Source organism: Amblyomma maculatum, chromosome 9 (assembly GCF_055883805.1).
Source record: "Amblyomma maculatum isolate TAMU_Amacu chromosome 9, ASM5588380v1, whole genome shotgun sequence".
Lineage (NCBI taxonomy): Eukaryota > Metazoa > Arthropoda > Arachnida > Ixodida > Ixodidae > Amblyomma > Amblyomma maculatum.
In genome coordinates, this window is record NC_139352.1 from 9,687,361 (window position 1) to 9,710,787 (window position 23,427).

General features: G+C 44.8%; 1 long non-coding RNA gene across 1 annotated transcript; it reads left to right on the plus strand.

The window, feature by feature from the left end:
* The first annotated feature begins 890 nt into the window (after window positions 1-890).
* LOC146178229 (uncharacterized) lies at window positions 891-8,454 on the plus strand. Its single transcript, XR_014700863.1, has 3 exons — window positions 891-1,223; window positions 2,826-3,029; window positions 7,957-8,454. It is a non-coding gene; the product is annotated as an uncharacterized LOC146178229 (long non-coding RNA).
* Window positions 8,455-23,427: the final 14,973 nt, after the last annotated feature.

Sequence of the window (23,427 nt, forward strand, 5' to 3'; positions counted from 1 at the left end):
GTGTATGGAGAGAAGATACCCACATGTAAAATGACTTGTTAGCATTTGAACGAAAAAAAATGTGAAAGAAAAGACTGGAAACACAAATAAAATACGAAAAGGTACAATGGGTATATTAACAACTGGATTACAATGACACATCTTTGTTTCGCACACGCTCGTTCGCACAGTTTTCCAACGCCTGCTCTCCGTGCTGACGCACCGCTCAATCCCGTCCTCGCGCACTTCGCACTCCTGTCGTTCCCCGATCGCTCTCTCTCACCGCATGCGATGCGAGCAAGGTCCGAGGTTGCATACGCGCGTCGAAATCCACGCAGGTGCGCCAAAGCGGTGGACGGGTCGACGCACCACTCAGGGTACAAGGGGCGGACGGCCGCCGCCCAGGGGAAGGAATTGCGCAGTAATAAAAAGACAAACGCTAACAGACTCGAGACTTCTTTCAAACATTTCCGTGCTCTCACAACAGGCTGCATAGAGAAATGTGCTTTTACCGCATTTTCTTGGCCAATAAAATATACGCAAGAAACTAAACTGTGAGAAAGAAACAAGCGCCTAATGAATCGGGCCAACAAAGGACTAATCTAGCAGATAGAATGATGCTGACGGTGCGGATATATGAGAAAAAATGTAAGCATCGTATGAAACTACCTTATAAAGAGGTGGCAAGTCGTGGTACTGAGATGCTTAGCTCAATAATTTTCAACAAACTTGCTTCAAATCCTCATTTCAGGGTGATTGAAATATTCCACTCGATTGAGCACTATTGTATGAAAGCATTTTCGTTGGTATGCTAAAAGTGAGAAAACTATTCGTAGTAGAACACAGCATTCACAAAATACAACTTGAACAGGTTTGGGTGTTGTAAACAAAACAGCTAGGTGCCTCTTCAGGACGACGACGCGCTTCGCTGCTGGCACAGAGCCCTACATAGATGAGCAGCAACAGCAGCGCATCGTTCAAGGCTGATTCAAGTCCTGTCATCTAGGAAACGCTTGCTAAACGGAGGGTACAAAACCGAGACCATCGATCTGCTGAAAAAGCGATTACTAAAAAGCTCGAAGGATGACGCGACAATCGCTTAGCCGGCATGACGGCGGCAGTTGTATTTTGTTTCAAAGAGGGCGCTCCGTTCTTTCGTCCATCCAACGGCCGCTCGTTCGCTCGGCTCGACGTTCGGTGGCACCGCGCACGGAAAATGCTTCTTTCTTCAAAAAATATTTCATGTAAGTTCTCAAATTTTTTCATTCAGGTTTTTTAAAGCGTTTGTGTATATTGGAGCAAAATATTAGCCTCTTAGATTGAGCATTTTTTAAATTACAAGCGTTGTCTTACATTTCATTGTTGCTGCAGGCTGCGTAAGCCATGTGCTAGGGAGATTTGTCTTCTTTTAGCGTATTTCTTACGTTGTTAACTTTTCAAAAGTGGTTCTCAAGTATGCGCGACTTGATTCCGATCATTTTGCAGCTTATTTCAAGATAAACCGTTGCTGTTTTGCAGAGTACTGATTTCCTAAAGTAGACAACTGCGTCGCATCGTAGCCCTAAAAGCCAACTTCGGATATTCACGGCGTTACAGTGGCTGGAACGGCGTATAGCCGTCACTTGGCTCGGCCGCTCGGGTTCCCTCGGGTGACCTCGGGCGGAGTCGGTGGAGTCCGGGCAAAAGCATATATTTTCGTGTCTGGTGCGATAAAACGCTAACCGCATGAGTCGCGCGGCAGCACTATGCGCAGTGAGCTGAGGACCGCTAAAGCTTTGCCGCTCGGCGCTGTCGCCCAGGTTCTGGGTTTTTAGAAATCGCTCATGATGCTGGAACCAGCTCGCGAGGCAGCCAATCGCAAAAGGCTTTGGGGTACTCAACTTCGTTGTTTTTTTTTTTTGTTCTTTTGCATGCAAAGTTTGTTTCCCTTGTCCGGTATGAGCGAAAATCCTGCAGACGCTCATTTCGTCTGATCCGTGCATATATGAGCGCATCGAGACGGTTTAGTAAAAGCTTGGTAGGGTAGTATTGCAAAAAAAAATAAAAGGCTAGTGTGGCTAGATATTGCTAATTTTCGAAAGTTGCAGAAAAACGCCACTGCTTTCAATCATGTCTGCATCGCAGTATAGTAGCACGCCGCTGCGCTGGGACCATTTTTGGGGGGTGGCGGGGGGGGGGTGACAGTGCTCCCCCCTTTATTCCAGCGTTAAGAATGCCTGAAAAGCTTTCTCTGACAATTGCCTGTGCGTGGGAAACTGCATCCCAAGCAGCGTGGACTGTGGTAGATGCATGTACTGCACCTAACTATTATCCCTGAATCAGGTTCTGTCGCAACTGTGCATGAATTCCTGCCTCATAGGGAAGCCGACTTGTAGGTTTTGCAATTGGTCTGTTATAGCATGTCCAGCAGGGCGGGAGCCTTCAGTGTGAGCGCTGGGTGGGGTCAGACAATTTCAGTTCCAGGCCGGGTTCGGGTTTGTAGCATGAGGCCCGGGTCGGGCTCAAAATTAATGCCCGTGCACACCTCTGGTCGCGTCGGTTGTGTAGCACACGTTTGGCGCCCGTGCATGCTTTTAATTTTGTTCTCCGCACCATGACACTTTGCTCCAGCATCAAGACTGCATGAAACATCAGTATGCATTTTCCGGTCGTTATGCTAACTGATCGCCCCACCGCCCTGGCACAGCTATGTTATACCATGTGTAGCATAGAGTTGCAATTAGTACTTTTTTTGAGACAGCTTTAAATTGAAATTATAGATTAACTAAACAGAGAAGAGCCGTGGTATGCTTTTATCATGATTTAGAGGCATCGATTTAATGGAGACTTTCTTTCCTTGCATTTAGGGCTCTTTGCTCTATTACGCCCGCAGTCCAGCTGCTCCACTTGTATCATCGCACTGCTTTTGCACAAGCAATCATCTGCCATCAAAGGAGTGCTGCGTGAATGTGAGGCAGACAACATCATCACCATTTTGGTGCTGCATAACCTGTCAACAACTGTGGGAGCCTTGCCATGAAACATGCTGTGTGTAAGGAAGCATTGCCTCGGTAGGTATGACACATTGCCTTTGTTTTGCTTTATATAAAGGCTTTAAAAAAGGCTCTGCTGGCTTTTCGCTATATGATTGCATGCTATATGACTTTTTCTAGCTTTTTAGCTCAAGACTTACTTGTTCAGAAGTCTTGCCCACAGGATGCAGAAAATAATATCCTTCATGTCCCTGGCAGTGCTTTAATAGCTGGTGCTATATTTTGTTGCTTTATTTCAACAGTATGTGACTATTTCAAGTTGAGGCATGATTGAGTGAACCTGTGGTGTAATAGCACAATAACAGACATAGCTTGTTGAACTGACGAAGTAGTTGTCATTTGCGTAACACGGGAGAGCAGGTGCTTTAAGTGATGGAATATTTAGCATACTTGATTATGCTTGCATTACAAGAATTCGCAGGGAGCATGTATTGAGGTTGCAGAGAAGAAAGGCAGTCAGTATTGCTCAGGTTATTTGCCTTCCACTCTCCCTTCATTACTGCTGCCTGCACTGTATGTATTTGTTCATACAGACATGCAGTTACTAACTGCTTGTACATTTCTGGTTGCCTACACTGGCTTCAGTCATGTAGATGTAATATTACTTTGATCTAAACCAGGCTATTTACTTTGCTCAAAGTGACAATTATAATTAATTCTCTCCCCAAGCCATTGAGATTTGTCATTAGCTCCCAACTCGCTTTATTCGCAGCTGCAATGAATTTATTCTGTAACCATAGAGCAAGACATTTGCAGAAAGGAGATCATCATGCAATACTCGTGCAAATTTTGTAAATTTTAGAGGACATTCTGTTTGTTTTTGCATATGCTTCGGTGTTCGGAAAACAGAGCAGACTAGCTTACAGTGCAGGAGGGGTGGGCTGCAAGACAAAGGGAAATTGTTAGTGCAGCTGCTCATTTAGGCGTGCATTCCTTGTGCATTTATTGCTCTTATATATGTGCACCTTTGCCTGCATGCTTGCCAGGGCTTTCCCCATAATGGGTGGCAGTGATCTTGCCGTCCACCTCTCAGGGGGACTGCCCTTTACCAACTACTTGCCCACAACCAACTCACCTCCTGGGCTTCAAATTTGTCATACTCAAGGACGATTTTCTGTGTTTGATGTTACCAGTGACATCACTTAAGATACGCAGTGTGCATCATTGGTCCATTAGTTTCATTTCGGGATGTTGTCACCCCTTATATTCCCTACTCATATTTCTTCTTCTACATCCCCTTGCAACTGCCAAACGAAGTAAGACGTATAAAACTGCCAAACTCCCGCAGTCTCTAAATGCTAAGTCAACAACCAAAAAGCTTTTACATGTCTAAATAAAAGTAGAAATGATCCGCCGATTATTTTTTTGATTGTCATGTCTAGTCAGACGGTTTAGTGAACTGCCACATGACCAAGCAAATTGAACTAAGTGCACTGAGGAGTCATGCGTTAGAGCAAGCATATGGATCTTGTGTTGCTTAGCTGCTTAACTCCAAATATCCTCCTTTGTCAGACAAGATATTTTTTTAGAAAACTGGATGGGGAGCCATAAGAAAGCAGATTGGATTCTTAGCAGCATTGCTACTTGTTACACGTGCGTTCCACCCCTGTATACATGAACTCGGCAGTATTGGGTCGAGTACATCTGTCGAGTGAAAAATCAGTTCTGGGGTTCATGTATACACAGTCGGGTCGAGTAAAATAGGCGGCGGAGCGGTTTGCGTTATCTCGCTTGCAGGGGGTAGGTTAATTCGCTTCACCCGCTTATCTAAAGGCATGTAGACGCTGTCCAGTCAGGGAGTCTAGTTATGGGGAACTCTGGGCTATGAAAAATCCTCTGGAGCGGCGACGAGCGTCACTCGAAATGAATGCTTTTTAGCGCTCATCAACGATAAAAAATAATCGAAGCTCTCGATAGTAAAAGGCAATGGGATCAAATACGAGTAAGAACTTGCACAATACGCTCTGCTACGATACTTACTCACTAGAAAGCGAGTTCATGTACACATCAGCCGGGTCGAGAATGATGACCTTGCTTACTCAACGCTGATTCAACCCGGTGCTGTCGAGTCCATGTAAACAGGGCTATTGTACTTGTAATTTCAGGTGAACTCTCATTTCGTGTATTGCACATTAAATTCGAGTGATATTGGTGCTTTCTTGCGTATGTGGTGTTTTTTGTTCTGCAAACAGTACTATTTCTCCAGACACAATCTTATTTTTAATTTGAGTACAAAATATTGTCCATTTTTGAAAAAAAAAACAATTTGTGAGTCTGTTAAGAAATTTTGATTTTGAAATATATTCACAAAATAGCAACATTTTATAGATACTGAAATGTAAAATGTGTGCGAAACAACTTCTCAGCTCAGGATTAAACTGGGTTTTCAAGGAACTTATTGTGATAGGGTTAAAGTGAAAAATCACTGTCATGCTAGATGTATCGTTTTTTTATGATCCCATAGTCACATCAAGCATTGCATTTTATGGTGTGCTTAAGCAATGAAAAGAATATTTGGCCTCAGATATTCAGGCAGATTACTATTCTCTATACCAACAACTACTATGAATTGGTTTTAAGAAATCAGATGCCCGAGCACCACACCTGTTACCTGGACATAAAATCACCCATGTATGCCTAACTGAATATAATCTTGCACGTGGAAGGTTGCCGATGGTATGGCCATATGATTAGCTGTGATGAAGGAAAATGCATACCTGGTAGGCTGCTAGCTGATAAGGAAGTACAATATCATTGTACTCAGATCTAGCATAACATTTTCCTGCCTATGCAAAGTAAATTTCTAGTACTTGCTCAATTGCTCATTGCAGGCTGCCTGTAATAATTTTAGCTGAACAAGCATGCACTGTATGATTTCTAGAACTTCTTGTTGGGCTTGTTCGTGTTTATTTATTATAAACTGAAGGCGCCAAAACAATGCACGCACACAAGAAAAAAGCGGGACAGAGTTCCACTCACAACTGATTTATTGTGCAGAACAGAGTACATATATATCTCACTGCAGGCACATGCCCAAGGAACACATTCAGCTACATCACATTCAGCATCATGTAGTTTAACATAAGTTATGTTCAAGAAAAGCTTTCTCAGAGAAAGAGGCTGTGGTATGAGGCATGGGCTTCTTGAACATATCTTAAACTACATGATGCTGAATGGGTTCTTTGCGCATATGCCGGCAGTGAGATATATATGTACTTTATTCTGCACAATAAATCAGTCGTGAATGGCGCTCTGTCCCGTTCTTTTTTTCTTGTTTGTGTGCATGTTGTTCTGGTATCTTTAATTTATAATGAGCACTGTATGAAAACTATTCCTTGGTACATTACAATTAAGGCAATTGTTTATAGTAGAATGCAGCAAGCAACAAAGCTGCGATAACTAAAAAGCTGGAACTTGAAATGGTACGGTTATCTTGAGAATATTATATGCGTACACAGCCTTGAGAATATCTGCGATCTACACATCTCCCTCAGTTAGCCGATTGAAGATAGCTTGATTGACTCTGTCAGGGCAATTATTTCTTTATTCTGGCCGTAGTAATGTATGCGTGCCTGTAACTGGTGTACTCCAGAAAAATATTCTTTAATGTGTTCTTTAATATCCAGTTTTGCATGCTTAGTAATCCATATTGTCTATTGCAGGATTGTTTAAGAAGTTTTTAAAAATTGAACGTTCTGGAGCCTGAACCGTCATATTTTCAGGAACTGTAATTCTATATGAACACTAAGCATCCACCTGAAGTTATCGGTTTGCCGGAAGCAGGTTTTTTCTTCCAAATATCTTTCTTTTGTATCTGGAATGGATATTATTTTGCATATATGTTTATTATCCCTACGTTATAAGATGCTGCATGCCCTTGCAGGCCCAGAAACCTGTCGCAAAGTGCTCTAAAAAAGAATGTGTGGCAATAGGCCTTCAATATATACAGTAAAACCCCTTTATAGTACAGCCACTGAGGCCAGCGAAAATATTTACTATATCATGGTCTTTACTGTATCAGTGGTCTGTGATGACATGGTCCTGAAAGTGCTGTCTAGTAGTTAAATAGGCACTTACTCAACACGTCTTGTTGCTTAATGAAAAAAACCTAAATACCTTCCATCTCACTTTTATCATCTCTTTGTGTAATTTTTTCATTATAAAATTTCTCTACATCTTGTGGAAGTACCTTCGAAGCATAAAGACGTGATTACGAATGCAACCAAGTTCGATTTCATGTAAAAACTAAAGCCTTGCATGAACATGGTGTCCCTTTTTGCTCTTTCTGTCTTTTAAAAGGCAATAAGTAATAAATTCGCATGGCACTCAAGTGCTGTAAGACCTTACTCGCTGCACCTCCACTTTCTGCCACCACTGCCTCATGATTTGTACTGCACATTGCAGTGAATGTTGACCCATTTCTTTCCCTTCCCTATTTCTTGCTGCACGTTTCCTCCTTTACTTCCTGAATGGAACACGCTGCCTCCTTGCTATGTTTGTAGACAGCTTTACTTTTTTCTTCTTCGCGCTGCGCGCTTTCCCTAACGGCTCCAAGGCTTCTGTAAAGTAGGCTTCTTCTGACTGCTGCTACGGCTAGTAGTAAAGCCACCTAAACGAACACTCGGGGTTATTGTTCTGTTTTCAAATACAAAAAGTCTTGGCTTCGCGACTCTAGGCAGTGCGCGGGAGTCGTCGCCAGGGTCAGAAGCACTTTAACCGATTTTTACCAAAAACATCTTAACTATAAAGGGGGAAAATGTACAGTTGCCTATGGAAGATGAACTGGGACTTCAGTTTCACTTTACTATATCAGAGGTTTTACTAAGCGGGGTTCTGTATTTTGTACTCGATCGTATAGAGCACCCAGACTTCAAATATGTGTTTGGATAAGTGTTGAGAAGGTGAGGTTAGATCTTATTGTGATATATGCTTGTCTTCTGTGCAGATGTGATTTGTAAGACCCACGGACCAATCTCCTCAACAAACTGTTCCTGAACGGTTGTTTCCTGCGGGGTGCCCAGCTTATTACCTGGGCCATGTGCTTCCCCCGCCCCCTCAACCTCATCACTTGATCCATTGACCCTTCACTGCCAGCTATCATGCTCAACACAGTCCACTGCCATTTTCCGTCCATGGTGGACACTGCCCTGAAATGCACCCATGCTCAGCCTCCTATTCCTGCAACACCTCTCGCACTACAAGGCTATAGTGCATCAACCCTGCTCAACATGTCCAGCCCCTTCCATCATGACCAATGCACACTGCACCCAATCACCTCTACCTGCACTACCTGGTCATGTGCTGCTTAGTGCCCTGTTTCCAATTACACCTACTAGCCTCTCCCATATTAACCCTGTATCCAATGCCTGCTGCACTGCATTTTGGCCCTCTGATGTCCTTGTGGCATTTACATGTATATGAGCTCTCAATAAAATGTTTTCGGAAAATATTTTGCTTGCCTCATTTAATTTATGGCTTTTTATGGGTTTTTATGGCTCCTTAGGGAGATGACATGCAAGGTGGTATTGGGAAATGACTGCATAAGAAAACCACAATTATCAGAGTGACAGTTGAGCAAATGGCAGCAGTAAGGGCAAGGGTGAAATAACTGCATGGCTAAAGGTGGCTTAACAGTGGCCGGCCACGTGTGCCGATGAATACTTGTTGCGTGCCAATAAATACCAATATATGATACTAGCGGCACGGCCGGTTTATTACCAATGTCAGTTGGGCCAATGAATACTAGTGGCATGCCAATACGTGACACTAGGGGCACGGCCAGCTGATAGCCTATGTTGGCAGTGCCAAGACAGGTACAATGTTGGCATATAAGCCGGACCAATATATAAAAATGTAGTAATTTCTCAAAAAGCCAGTGTTACGCCAATGTTGGTACCAATTTTTGTCGACGTTGGGCCGGGATTGGTGCGATGTTGGTGTGCTGCCTGGGTTATTGCGGCTTTATGGAGCACTTTGTGAAGGTCTTCTGCGATATAGCCTCCCTGCTCTTCAAGGCCTCTCGCAGTCAAGCATTAAACTACTTGAAGCCATGCACGCCAAAGCTTTGAGAGTGTGCCTTGGTCTTCCAAAAAACACTTCCGCAGTGGGCACTCTGGCGGAGAGCAGACGTCTATCTGTAACCGTGCTGATACCGCAGGAGCTGCTTCGCGCCCAGCTGCGCTTTGCACGTGAACCTACCCACCCGTTTTCAGAGCAAAGCATGACATCACTCTCCAATCTACTGCCTGCGCAATATCAACGCGCAGTACCGTCATCTTTCCCACCATGGAGGTTTGCTTCATGGCAAATTTCGACAACTATACCTGGCATCAAAAGAAAAGCCCACACCCCAGGACCCGCACTTAAATACTTCGCCCTTGAGCACATCTGTGCACGCTACAGTCATCATTGCCACATCTATACTGATGGCTCTGTCACAGCTATTTCTTCATCCATCGGCGTGTGGATACCATCAATGCACACCACAATCTCGGCAACACTCAGTCATCACACTTCAGCTGTGGCTACTGAGTTAACAGCTCTGAGAGAAGCAATTATATATATTCTACAACAACGCCCTGCAGCATGGGTTATCTTCAGCGATTGTCGCGCTGCACTACAATTGCTTAAATAATCAAGAATTCAGGAAGAGCTCGTCATTGACATAAATAAGCTACACACAGAGGCCTATGACCTGAGTCACAGCATTGTGCTACAGTGGTTACCTGCTCACTGCGGCATCGCGGGTAACAACCTCGCAGACGCCGCTGCAAAAGAATTAAAAGATTCCACAAGGACAATTTCAATACCATTCTCACGAAGAGATGCAGCAAGACTTGTAGCAACTGAATCATGGCGATTGCAACGCTCTCTGTGGTGTGACCCGAACCATCAATATCGACCTCTGCACCGAATAGACCCCACTTGCGTCTTTCGAATTCCTCACAATTTGAACAGGTGGCATCAAAACTGTCTCCACAGAATCCGCTTAAATGTGTCATACACAAACTACTTCCTACATAAAATAGGCATAGCGAGCAGGCCTCTGTGCTCTACATGTGATGTGTGTGAAAATTTTGAACATTTGGTAACCTCTTGTCAACGATTTACTGCACATCGCAGGACACTTCACAATAATTTAAGCTTACCTAAAGAAACAACCTTGCGCCTTGAGCATGTCCTGGGTCCTTGGTGCGACGGATCGTCTGCTGCGCGAGCTACCAAGGCCTTACTAACTTTTCTGAAGGACACGGGGTTGATTAATACCCTTTAAAACTCATCTGCGTGTGATTATGTGCGTGTGAAAGTTAACTTTTCTTAAGGACACAGGGTTGATCAATACCAAGATACTTTGTTGGGCGAGTTGGTACTTATTCATTATTGATATAAACAGCGCGAACACGAAAACAAGGGACAAGAAACACGAAAGCCACAGTACATGCGCTGACTCACAACTAAGCCTAAGCCGTTTACTGCAAGGCCCAAAAAAACAAACATGAAGAAAAAACGAAACAGTCACGTGAAAAACCCCTGGGTTCACCTGCTGCATAAAAATTACTTTAAAAAATCACTTAAAAAAGACACTTCTTTCCTTGAAAGAGCAAGAGACGTCTTGCTGATACACTTATTGTCCGTTGAAATAAAATACGCTTCCACTATCTCTCTCGTTATCTTCTCTTTGTGGCGATATAAAATCTTAACACTGTCAAATTTAGGAGTGCATTTCTTCTTCTCCTTCTTCATTATTTCACATGACTGGCAATGGGATACTAGAAACGTTTTGTCCTTTCCAATTTCCAAGTTGTTACAGTGTTCCTGTAGTCTCTTATTTATACACCGTCCGGTTTGTCCTATATAACTGGCCCCACAAGAGAGTGGAAGTCTATACACAACACCTGTCTTGCATCCAACATAGGGGTTTCTATGTTTCACCCCATATTCCTTCTTCTTCTCTTCTCTTTCCCTTTGAACAGCCGGGCAGATCCTCTTCATCTTGAGCGGGGCGGTCAGTGCGACGTCCACATTATACCTCTTGCCTACATTTTTGAGGCCATGCGAAATCCTGTGCACATACGGCACCACGGCAACCTTCCTCTTCCTCTCACCCATGCTAGGCAGGGATTTCAGTCTTTGCGTTCTTTTAAGGTTCCTCAGTACCCGGCAACTGGCCTCAATAATAACTGACTCGCGATAACCGGCCTTTGCAATTCTCTTCACTTGTCTTTCAAAACTCTTGGCCATGCCGTGGGTTCCTGAGGCCGTCTACTGGTCATTGCAGGAGACTCTGCCGTATAATGGTGTCTGAGATGTGGAGGCAAGCCCGCCATTTCAAGGGTTGTCTACGACTCGTGTGTGAGTGCATGTATAGCAAGCAGCGTGCGTTTCGCAAGTACACAGAGTGGTGTGCCCTGAGTGAAAGATTGACGGAATTCCTTTGGAAGGTGGTTCTACCTCTGCTTCCACGGAAGAAGAAGATGAACAATGATCAGCAAGGCAAGGTATTGAATTTCGCTGATGAAGATATACCTCTAGGTATTGATAAGATGCTGAGGCTGGGTCCTAAACATGCTTTTGAACCTAGAGTTGATGAGGCTGAACAGGTGACCATGTCACGCTGTATTGCAAATAGAGTTGAAGATTCTGAAAGGTCGCGGTGCATCCATGAGTGCATGGAAGTGCTAGAGCACACAAAAGAAGGATTAAAGGGGAAACGGTGCCCTATTAACTATATTGCTAAATGGATGGCCTCAAGAGACCTCAGAGTTATACTATCAGATAAAGAAGGGTATTTTACTATTTTTTCTGAGAATCAGTTTCAAGAAAAAGCCGAGGCTGCTGTTGAGAAGAATTTCAAAAGGTTTCCTATGGAAGCGACCAAGATAAAAGAGAGGGCTATGGCTCTTCTAGATGATCTGGGGCTTGAACGAATACGTGAACAGGTGAAGAAATGCAAGCAACTACATTTGGAAGTATTCTTTTCGGCAAAAACCCACAAACCAGATGTTCCATTCAGAGCCATCGTATCTGAGAAGAGCACGTGGCAGCACCTGGTGTCCAAATATTTGCAGAAGCACCTTTCCTCGTTGACTTTATCAGACCCTCTAAGGCTACCTAACTCTGAAGCCCTTGTCGTGTTCCTCAAAGAACACAACCCAAGAAATTGTGTCGGCTTCAGCATGGATGTCAAGGATTTATATTATAGCCTTCCCCATGACTGCCTCCTTAAGCGAGTACAAATGTGCATTACAGAAGACAATAATGAATGTGACTTCATTGACGCCTCAGGTGTTAGTGTTGAAAGTTTCCTTGAACTTTTGAGGTTCTACCTGGAATCCACCTTCATAGGATGGAAGAACAAGCTATATACACAGAAGGCTGGAGTGTGCATTGGATCGAGTGTTGCACCGGTCTTGAGTGATATCTTCTTAATGTACGTGGACAGACACCTGAAGGATAACTTGGAGGGCTTGCATTATTCCACCTTCAGGTATGTGGACGACTTTTTAGTTTTAACAGGCCGTGAGGGATTCAATCAAAGAATGAAGGACATTATGGATGTTTTTACTGAGTGTGGATCCGGCCTGGAATTTACTGTTGAGAATCCAGTGGACGATCAGTTACAGTATTTAGATATTTTGATTCAATTCGGTGATGATCATGTTTGTTGGGAATACAACCCGAGATCGATGAAGCCGTTGCTAGGCTCCAATTCAGGACATTCCAAGTTAGTGAAGAATGGGATGATAAACACTTGCTTGTTAAATGCGTTGACGAAATCTTGTTACCACGGCATGGCCAAGAGTTTTGAAAGACAAGTGAAGAGAATTGCAAAGGCCGGTTATCGCGAGTCAGTTATTATTGAGGCCAGTTGCCGGGTACTGAGGAACCTTAAAAGAACGCAAAGACTGAAATCCCTGCCTAGCATGGGTGAGAGGAAGAGGAAGGTTGCCGTGGTGCCGTATGTGCACAGGATTTCGCATGGCCTCAAAAATGTAGGCAAGAGGTATAATGTGGACGTCGCACTGACCGCCCCGCTCAAGATGAAGAGGATCTGCCCGGCTGTTCAAAGGGAAAGAGAAGAGAAGAAGAAGGAATGTGGGGTGAAACATAGAAACCCCTATGTTGGATGCAAGACAGGTGTTGTGTATAGACTTCCACTCTCTTGTGGGGCCAGTTATATAGGACAAACCGGACGGTGTATAAATAAGAGACTACAGGAACACTGTAACAACTTGGAAATTGGAAAGGACAAAACGTTTCTAGTATCCCATTGCCAGTCATGTGAAATAATGAAGAAGGAGAAGAAGAAATGCACTCCTAAATTTGACAGTGTTAAGATTTTATATCGCCACAAAGAGAAGATAACGAGAGAGATAGTGGAAGCGTATTTTATTTCAACGGACAATAAGTGTATCAGCAAGACGTCTCTTGCTCTTTCAAGGAAAGAAGTGTCTTTTTTAAGTGATTTTTTAAAGTAATTTTTATGCAGCAGGTGAACCCAGGGGTTTTTCACGTGACTGTTTCGTTTTTTCTTCATGTTTGTTTTTTTGGGCCTTGCAGTAAACGGCTTAGGCTTAGTTGTGAGTCAGCGCATGTACTGTGGCTTTCGTGTTTCTTGTCCCTTGTTTTCGTGTTCGCGCTGTTTATATCAATAATGAATTGATCAATACCCTTTAAAACTCATCTGTGTGTGCTTGTGTGCGTGTGAAAGTGTGCGACAACGATTCTCTTTTTTTTTTCTCATTTATTTCCCCTTCCCCTCCCACACTCTGTCACCCTCATCCCTCAACCCTCATCAGGAGTAGCATGCTAGGGTTACCACCAGGCAGACATCTCCTGTTGCCATTAAAATATATATATATCTCTCTCTTCCAATTTCTAAGGCTTTTTGTTGCGTGTAATCTATCTCTTTTGTATCTGTTAGCGCCAACCTTCTCCACGGTGGCAGAGGTGGAAAGTCCTGTGCTACCTGAATGTCACGCAGAACGTGTACTTGCGGATAGTATGGGATCTGTGTAATACCTTCGCATGCTGCCTATTGCATCAATGTACCTGCCTGACAGGATATTTTACCAAAATTTATCATTGTGCAGAAAAACGGATAACGAACTCTCCCTTCAATATACTTCGTTTTTTATAATCACCTGGGACTGAGGCGCAAAGGGTAATATGCACCTTAAAAATGAAAGACAATCGATACCAGATGGTACTCCTAAGGTTGAATCCTTGCTATAGTATTGCGTGCTCTGTTGGTTTACTTCTTCAAATAGTCCCAAAAAATCTAAAGCTGACTGGTACAGTTGGCCCTTGTGCAAGACTTTCTTTGGTTGAACACGTCACATACTTCGTGCTCAGAATTGTTCAGTACAGTGTACAATTAGTATTTTGTTGGAAAGTATTTCAAATGAGTGTAGTAGCGCAACTCAGTGATGATTACGTCTTTCGTCAACTGGTATGAGTCTGAATTATTTCTTTTATTTTGGTGAAAAGAACAAACGAGCAAGTGCGGCACACGATCATACCTAGTTGTTTTCACTCTGCTGCTTCCGGCATATGAGACAAACAAAGAAGATTATTTACTCGTTGAGCACTTAAACCACTCCGCATAGTGCATTTTCCTCTGAAGAAGGTTCTGCAGGATTGGAGAGGCTCGCTTTCGTTTTGAGGTACACCGTCAGCTACCAGGATTACACAGTATATGTGGGCTGCGAACAAAATCAGCAAAAATTTTCGATTTAGTAACCATGATAATTGAAGTACACACACACACGCGCACGCACGCACGCACGCACGCACACACACACACACACACACACACACACACACACACACACACACACACACACACAAACACACACACACACACACACACACACACACACACACACACACACACACACACACACGTGAAACCTTGCTGAACTGTAAAGGCTCCGAGTTTTACATGGTATTTCTCTAGTAGGGGGAAGCAAGGAGGAACTGTAAAGTGCATGTATGTGGGTAACCGAATTCCTTCCTTTATGAATAACATTAGGCAGTTGAAAACTAAATGCACGACACTATGATGCTAGCAGATGAGTTTGAAGAAGCCGACAATAGTGAAACTCTAAGCTTATTCGGTAAATGTAATTTTTGAGATTAGCGCTGGCAGACAAATTTCCATACTTTACGATGCTTCATGCCAAATCCAAGCGCAGTTGAACAAACTAGGGGCAGTCAAACATTTACAATACGCTGTCGTGTGCTTCAACGGAAACTTCAATAATTTCTTCAGAGTGGCTGTTGGGGATTTGCACTGTTGGCTGAATGAAAGTGGAGAATGGGTCGATACAGTCGGAGAATTTTGCGACATTTTCATTCTATCTTTCTATCTTGAGCGTAGGTATTGGTGAATTCCTAAACTTTTCACCATACGCTTCTGACACGTTATTGTTTACTTAGGAATGTATTTCTCATAGAGGGTAGTTCTTCCAGAAAAGAAGCCAGCAGAAAGACAACAAAGATAGAAAAACAGAAGATTGGGAAGTGCAGTAGTATAACTAGGTGTAGGAGAATATGGCGTACCAGATATGGGAAGAGTTAATGTCAGGTGAATAAGGTAGGAGATGAATGATAAATCACTTTTTTCATCAGTCCGTAAGTCGTTACTATGTGGGCAGATAGGGCGTCCACAGATTGTGTATAGCCTTAAAAGCAATCTTGAATCTTTTAAAATGTTGAATAGAACATTCACAACGTTCTGTGCGATAAACGCTTAACACAAGGCGCCAGAATCTTGGGTATTCGAAGGGGAAGTTCCGGAGTGCGTATCAGCTAAGCGCTATTATAATCGGAGGTTCAGCGCATACCATGTGGCCGGATGTGTCAGTCGACAGGCGACAAAGTGCGCCTCCGTTCACGGCCAGCTCTACTGCCGGCGGAACAAGGCCGTGTAAGACAACACTTCAGTATTTCACCACACGCCAAACTAACTCATCTACGTTACCGCCTGTCGGTGCCTTGATTCACAGGGCTTCAATAAAGGCCTGAGCCTGATGCAACCATCTGGCATGAATGGCTCAGCGAAGGTTGCGTATACGACCTGGGGTTGCGCGATGAGACCAACGAGCCGACGTATGATCAGAAGTTCCCCTCGTGTTGTCTCTCAAGCAAGGTGGTGTTCGTAGGAGCGCTCATTCTCACGGTTGAGGCCTGGGACTGTGAATGCAGTGCGCCCAGCTGGCGCCAGTACAGTGCGGATTTCAACTCATAACTGCAAGATGTCCTCAGTATCCTGATCGATACGGTAGAACGTGTTACTCTATGCCAACCATGTGTGATGATGTGTGTTATAAATCCCATGGAGGGTGAAGCCTAAGGAAGCGACTCGAAGTCTATTGAACAATCGTGAGCTACTTGACGTCCCCATCTCTAGGGATCTGCGGACAACGCACTGTATTCAAGTAGCCCACGGGTAGCTTTCTTTTTTTATTGTGCAAATATTCCCTTCGGCACAAGGGTCTAAAATATTGATGCAGGCCTGCGGCCCCGATGAATGGCAACAACTCTTGGTGGGGTGGCCCATGTGTCCGTACTCTTGTATAAGGTGGTCAGGTAGGGAGGTAAGCATGTCTTCTAAGGCGTACCTTGGGAGCCAACCGGACACCAGAACAAGTTGTAAGGAAATGATCTAGTGTCGCCTCCGTATCGGGAGCGGGACAGAAAGGGCTGTTTAGGGGAGCCGTCTGGGTAGTCCAGGAGGATTTGACAGCAGGCGTTAACGCAGCACCCACGCGGTTTCTCCTCAGCGCCAACTCCTCACGGCGAGTTAGACCGCCAGGAAGGTTTTGTCCACACGATGGAATGAAAGCACGCATACAGCGGCTTGGCAATTCTTTCGCAGGCACTTCAAAGTCTTCTGGAGACAAATTTAACATAGGCAGATGGTATGTCATCCTCTGGGAACAGGGCGTATCATCAGCTTCTGTCGGACGGTGGGTAGTGTGGGGAGCCCGCACCGCACGCACAGAGAAAGGAAATGTTTGTACAGTATAGAATATGTTGATGATGTCTAAGATATTAGCTATACGCTGTAAGGCTCGGGCTGCTTGTGTGGATTCTATATGTAAGGTCAAATGGGTCGACGGTGCAGCACTGAGGCTTTCTGCTAATGTAGAGAATCCCTCACGAATGGCAACGGGCTTTGCTGTTAGAGAAGGATGGGGCGTTGCACCGGTTTTATAGGAACATATCTGGCCTATTTAACGAAGCGTTAGACAGATGAGCATAATATGCAAAATCTCAGTCAGTGCTTGCGTTTACATAAGCTTGAAGCGCCCCTATAGTGTATGTGCAATACGCGGGCTCTGCTTATGCCGCTCAGTGTTTAACACGGCGCGTTTCTCGCAGCGGATGGCTGTTTGTCATCTGTTTTTGCTGCCATGGAGCTTCAAACAGCGCATAAAACGAGTCAAAGTAATGCGCGAGTGCAGATAGCAGGAATAGATTGACGCTTGAGGTAGCTCGCTGCACTACGCTGCAAGGCGAGCTCATCAATGGTGTTCAGCTGGGCTTCCGCTTAGAGAGTGAAATGGATGTCAGGCGAAGGAGGCCCGTGATGACGCGCATTGCCTCTCTGTTGACAACTTCCAAGCGGTCCCAATCTGGTAATCTGAGACCTTGAAATCGGGCTTGATAGCCAAGCTGAGGCTGTAATACAGAACTTACTCACGTTCGAGCCATGTTGCTGCAAGCACCGCCTGTTTTCTGGCAATGCACCGGAATAGATGCAAGGTACTAGCGGCCTTCTATTGTGCAGATGGAACCCATGGAGCTGCAGAACCAGAACTGTCCAGCTCGGCACCAAGGACTCGCATCGACGAAGTGGCAGTGAGTAGATGTCCGTTCAATGACAGCTGTATTGATGCTGGAAAACGTCTGCGTCTACCCCATCGGTTTGTGATAGAAATAAAGTTTGTCTTTCTACTAAGAGCGCCAGGCCAATCTTCGTGCACTACTGAGATGTCTTGTAAAGGTCAGTTTGATGGCCTAATTCTTGGCGGCTTAGGTCTGTGTGTAGTGACCATACCAATATGTCGTCCGCATGCTTCAGATAATATATGTCCGGAATAGTTGCTAGTTGCCAGTCCAAGGTAGAGGCTCAATGTTAAATAGTATTGGTGCCAGCACGGATCATTGAGGCCCACCCCTCTGCGCTGAAGTGTCCATCACGTTCTTTACCAGTGTCTATAGAGATGGAACGGTCTTCTAAGAATGAGCTGTCAGAATAACATATACTCTGGTTGGGAAATGAAGCTAGCATAAAATAGCTAGAATCACTTAGTCGTGTACGATGTCGTTGGCCGACCATTGTTAAAATGGTCCGGATTTTGCGGGATTTTTCTCCTACTAACAGTATACTTGAAAGGTGATGCAACCGTTCCTCAATGTCCAAGTGAGGGCGAATGCCAATCTTTGCAGAGTCGTACCAGTTGTATCATTCAAGCTACTATGAAAGGTGCTTAGTTAACGTGCGTTATAGTAGCTTCCAAAGTGTGGACGTAAGCGCTATTGGGCGAATGTTTCCTTAGTTGGAGGCTCCCCGGTCTTAGAGATTGGCACCACCTCAGCATGTTTTCAAGGGGTCGGGACATCTCCAGAGGTCCAAATTGTGTTCAGGGCCTCAATTAGCCACTGTAAAGCTAGCTGCTCAATATTTTTAAATCCTTCGTGTGTCAGTCCATCCGGCCCCTGAGCTTTGCGCGGTTTCTTTTGGTCAAAAGCTGCAATAACGTCGGCCATTGTGAACTGTTTTTCAATACCTTCAAGGTCCTCTTTATTTGGACGTGAGCCCGTTTCTGACGGAAGATTGTTCGGGCTGGTGAACGGTGGTAAACGGTGGTCGAAATCCGAAAATAATTTCCTCCACTAATGCAAACTGTGGCTTGGAGTCTGTGCAGATGCTAGACAGGCGTTGCATGCGGAGTTCTTGAACGCCTCCCGATTTCCATGAACCGGAAAGTGCGCCATATTGATTGTGTAGCACACGTTGCCTTTAGAGATGCGCACCACTGCTGTCATCGCTGACGACAGACGCTTATCATGTCGACGTGACGCTGCTGTTAACTGGTGTAGTGTGTCTCGGCGTTCAAACGAGAATGGTTCTCTAATAAGCACGAATTCCGCCATGCGATGAGCCGCCAATAGCCGAAGAAGGTAAGGACGTGCAGATACTGAGGCGGTCGGTTTTCCTCTGCCCAAGTGGAAGGAGTTGCAACTTGTAGTGCTGTGCGCAAAGCTTACCGTAGATTCGTAGCTATAGGCAGGGAGTTTAGCACTGTTCGGAACTAGTCCCACTCTGTGATCAAGCAGCAACATCTATGGCGGCGCTGGCGATGTGGGTCCAAACCAATAAGTGATGGATAATAGACCCTACCCCAAAAGTCTAGTTCTCGATCCCATGAGACAGGACGTGCACCACACCACCATATGTGTCTGGAATGGAAGGTGGTGACCAGGGATGATCCCAACGTCGCGTTGTGGTGCCTGAAAGATAAGGAGCCCAACCTCTGCATCAGTAAATGCGTCCAACACACACTTCCCCGCACAGTAAAATAGGGATAACTCCAAATTTGATGCGGGGCATCAAATTCGCTGCCAGCCAAAATTGGACATCCTTGGTATGCGTAACGAAGGTGCGCAATCCATCCCAGCGGTATTGAAGGGGCTCCACCACTGTACGGACACATGTAGCACGAGACAAGATGTACCGTCTTTGCCAAAAGTAACCAGGCTGCTGCGAAGGCTGCCGGAGCAAGTGCGCGGCCGTGTGGTGGCGTTGCGCTCCCTGTGGCTTATCGGTGCTCGTCAGCTCCGAGGGTACAACAGCTGACGTAACTTCGCACCCTCACTCTCGCTCGTTGGATGATAAAAACTTGGCGCGTATGATGTGTGGGCTGCGGTTTCACGCGTGCAAAGCCTGGTTGTGTCCAGCGAGGGCGCTCAGTATAGCGACGGGGCTATTATCTGTTCTCGGCAACTGCGGAAAACAGAAAAGCAGGGGATAGTAGACACGGTGAGCTCTTGTTCGTTTCTAGGACGAATATGTGCTAGATTTGCCAGACAATGCTGCTCTGAAATAAGGGTTCCGCGAACGAGAAAGCAGTCATGTGCATATAATGGCTAAGCGTGAGGAAGCTTTCATTATCGTTTGTTACCTATACCAAAACTTACCTACAAGCAAATGCAAGAATTTGTTAGAATAAAACATTGATCTTATTTATACACAGCCTCCCCAAGGGACTAGCACAATTTTGCAAGCTTAAAAGAGAGATAAGGTGGCTTGGAAGGGTTCACAAGCTTTCCCATAACTTTGTACCGGAGTTACGGTCCGTAAAATTGCAGTACGCAAGGCACCTCGGAGAAAGCATGTTGAAATTTCAAGGTGCGTTCTTTCTGTACAGGCGCATCAAACACGCAGGAAAGCGCAATTCTGCTGGTGTGTTTCAGTAGCGGATTGCAGAACACAAGCACGTATAATTATATAGAGAGAAACGCGACATCTGCTTCAGGGCAGTTGCCAAGAAGAGCGAATAGCCCCGTCGCTATACTGAGCGCCCTCGCTGGGCATAACCAAGCTTCGCACACGTGAAACCGCAGCCCGCACATCATACGCGCCTAGTTTTTATCATCCAACGAGCGAGAGTGAGGGTGCGAAGTTACGTCAGCTGTTGTACCCTCGGAGCTGACGAGCACCGATAAGCCACAGGGAGCGCAACGCCGCCACACGGCCGCGCACTTGCTCCGCCAGCCTTCGCAGCAGCCTGGTTACTTTTGGCAAAGACGGTACATTGGTTCACCGGAGGTGAACTAGCACAGCCACTATCTCTTGCCATTTGTTGCACCATTACTCAAGTGAAACCTCAGTTTGAGTGTTACAATCGGCCATATATGGCAGATTTGCCAGGTGTTTTGGAAGTAGCACTGCAGCGACAGTCTTGGATGCTCGGGCAAGAGTAGGCAATGAAGCCAGAAATCGGCGGTGAAGCTTTTGTTTCTTGTGGACGCATTACCGAGGCAGGAAGTTTACCTAAACGCAGTCGTGTACGAATCTTGCCTGCCTTATTGACGAAACCCCGACAGTTTCATTGCAAAAGGAGGATATGGCTTTGCAATGCTGGATCCATGTTTAGGAAATGGAAGGAAGGTTAGCAATTGGCACCTTTGTGAGCTGTTGCAGTTCCTGTGCCACCAAATAGAGCAGTTGCATAGGATACAATGTGGTAGGTGATTGTCGTTCCCAAGTAACAAGCGAGCTGTGAGCAGGTGACTGAGACTCAGTAGGAGGATGAACAAAATGTCGAGTGGACGATCGTGCAAGTAAGGCTTGTATTTGGGAAAGACGTTGAACCTGCACCTGCAGAACTGTAAGCTGTTTGTCCAATTCGACAATTTCGTCTGTAGGTTCATCTACGAGGACCGAGTTTTGGTGACTTATCGGAGCGTGCTTTGACGCGCCGCAGAGCTTGATCATATGTTCGAGTCGCGGAGGAACCTTCATTTACAGCCTTTCAATGGAGAAGGCCGGGTTGAGTTCTGTTGCCATACCACACCTGTAATAGTATCTAGTGACGTCGCACAACCCATAAAATCAGCTAATCAGTGCCCATCCGTGTCACTTGCTGTAACCTACCAGGGTGCCCGTAATTTTGGGTCTAAACGCTGACACCAAAGAAGTATTTTGTGGAGAACGAGGCTTTTAACGCTATTGTAATAATGGCACCATTGTGAGCGAAAAATAACGAGTGCGAATATATATGGCAGGAAATTATTGTAATTCTAGTTGGTACACTAATAAGAACTGCTGCATAGAAGAACGAACTACACAGAAGGCGCACGGAGACAAAGACGATGCTGCCTCATTAGTAATAATCAGATGACAGTTGCCATTCATTTCAAACCAGCCAAAAGACACGACACAGAGAGTAGAAAAAAAAAAAGACGAGGCTCGCCTCGTTTGCTTGTTTGCTTCTACCATTCTCTGTTTCGTGTATTTTGGGTGGTTTGAAATTAATGCTTATGAACTCGTCTAGTCGTCAACCTTGTCGACAGTTGGCACTAACTGATAGGCAGGTTATGTGATGTGACCTCGTTACAAGCGAGACTTGACGGGAGCTCATAATGGCACTCCTATCTAAAAGGATTTGATAACTTGGGCAGATCCTTTAAGATGCGAATTGTCTTGATCTCCAGTCAGACACGCTACTCCTAGGCGTCACATAGTTTCGTGCGGTTAGGTCTAAGCAGGGTCTAATCTCTTCGTTGCGAGGTCTTTCACATAACGTAGTAGTTTACGACCGAACACTGAGAAATATATCTGATAAATTAAGAAGTAACAAATTCCATGTTCACGAATGTTGATCCGTAAAGAGATCTGGTGATGAAAGCTAATATTGCTGTGGCGTCATAACCTTAAGGAAGGAGCTTTATATGTGCCTCAGCTTATTTTTTCCAAATAGTGAACGCGCAGTTTTGGGTTCGGTACGCGGAAAATAACAAGGCTTGAGCGTATTTGTCTAAATTGCTACACCCTATTTTAGATTGCCACCGGCTGGATGTTCTTTGCTTACTCGAACAACCTATCGGGCAGACGCAAGCACCAGCGATGATCACGCAGCTCTTGCATAAGCTATAGCGTACATTAAAAAGAGAACGTTGCAGGTGCACTTGAAAGCATGGCCCCTTATGATATTGGTTTAATTGATGGGATTCAACCCTCAATGCGAGTGAGGTTGTGAGGGACGCCGCAATGAAGGACTGCGGATAACAGATTTGAGTGAATTCGTCGATTGTACTGCGTTTAAGAGTACTTTCACTGGCACTCAATGGGTATCGGGCTTCCCCCGTGAGCTCATGTGACCTGTACTAAAACGTATGAATGATAAATTTGCAATATTTATTTATTACAGCTATAATTCTGCAGCTCCTAAGCCGAAAGGCTACTGTTAGTTTGTTGAAAATGAGGTCATCATTTCAATAAACAGACGGCCCCTTATGGATTAAATTGCTGTTGCGTCTATATTTACACACACTGATATAAATGTTCGCTCATGCCACTTCATGTAATGAAGCGTAAACGATTTGTACCTATCATAGCGTAAGCGCGCACAGCCAGTACTAGAGATCTACTAAAGCCAATGATTCTCATGCGAGCGGAGAATCAAAAATGAAAATTTTCAGGCCACGACACTTCAAATGTCCAGCATGTTTTGTACTCACCTTCACTTTTCGATTGTTTTGTTGATGCAGTGGAGACTTGGTTGGATGAAATCTGCACCACCATGCATTTTGCACCATTAGAAAAGAGTAGTCTATGGGGCATGCCTGCGCAAAACGATTTGTAACTACAATAAAAACAGAATGCTTTTAAAATTATTGT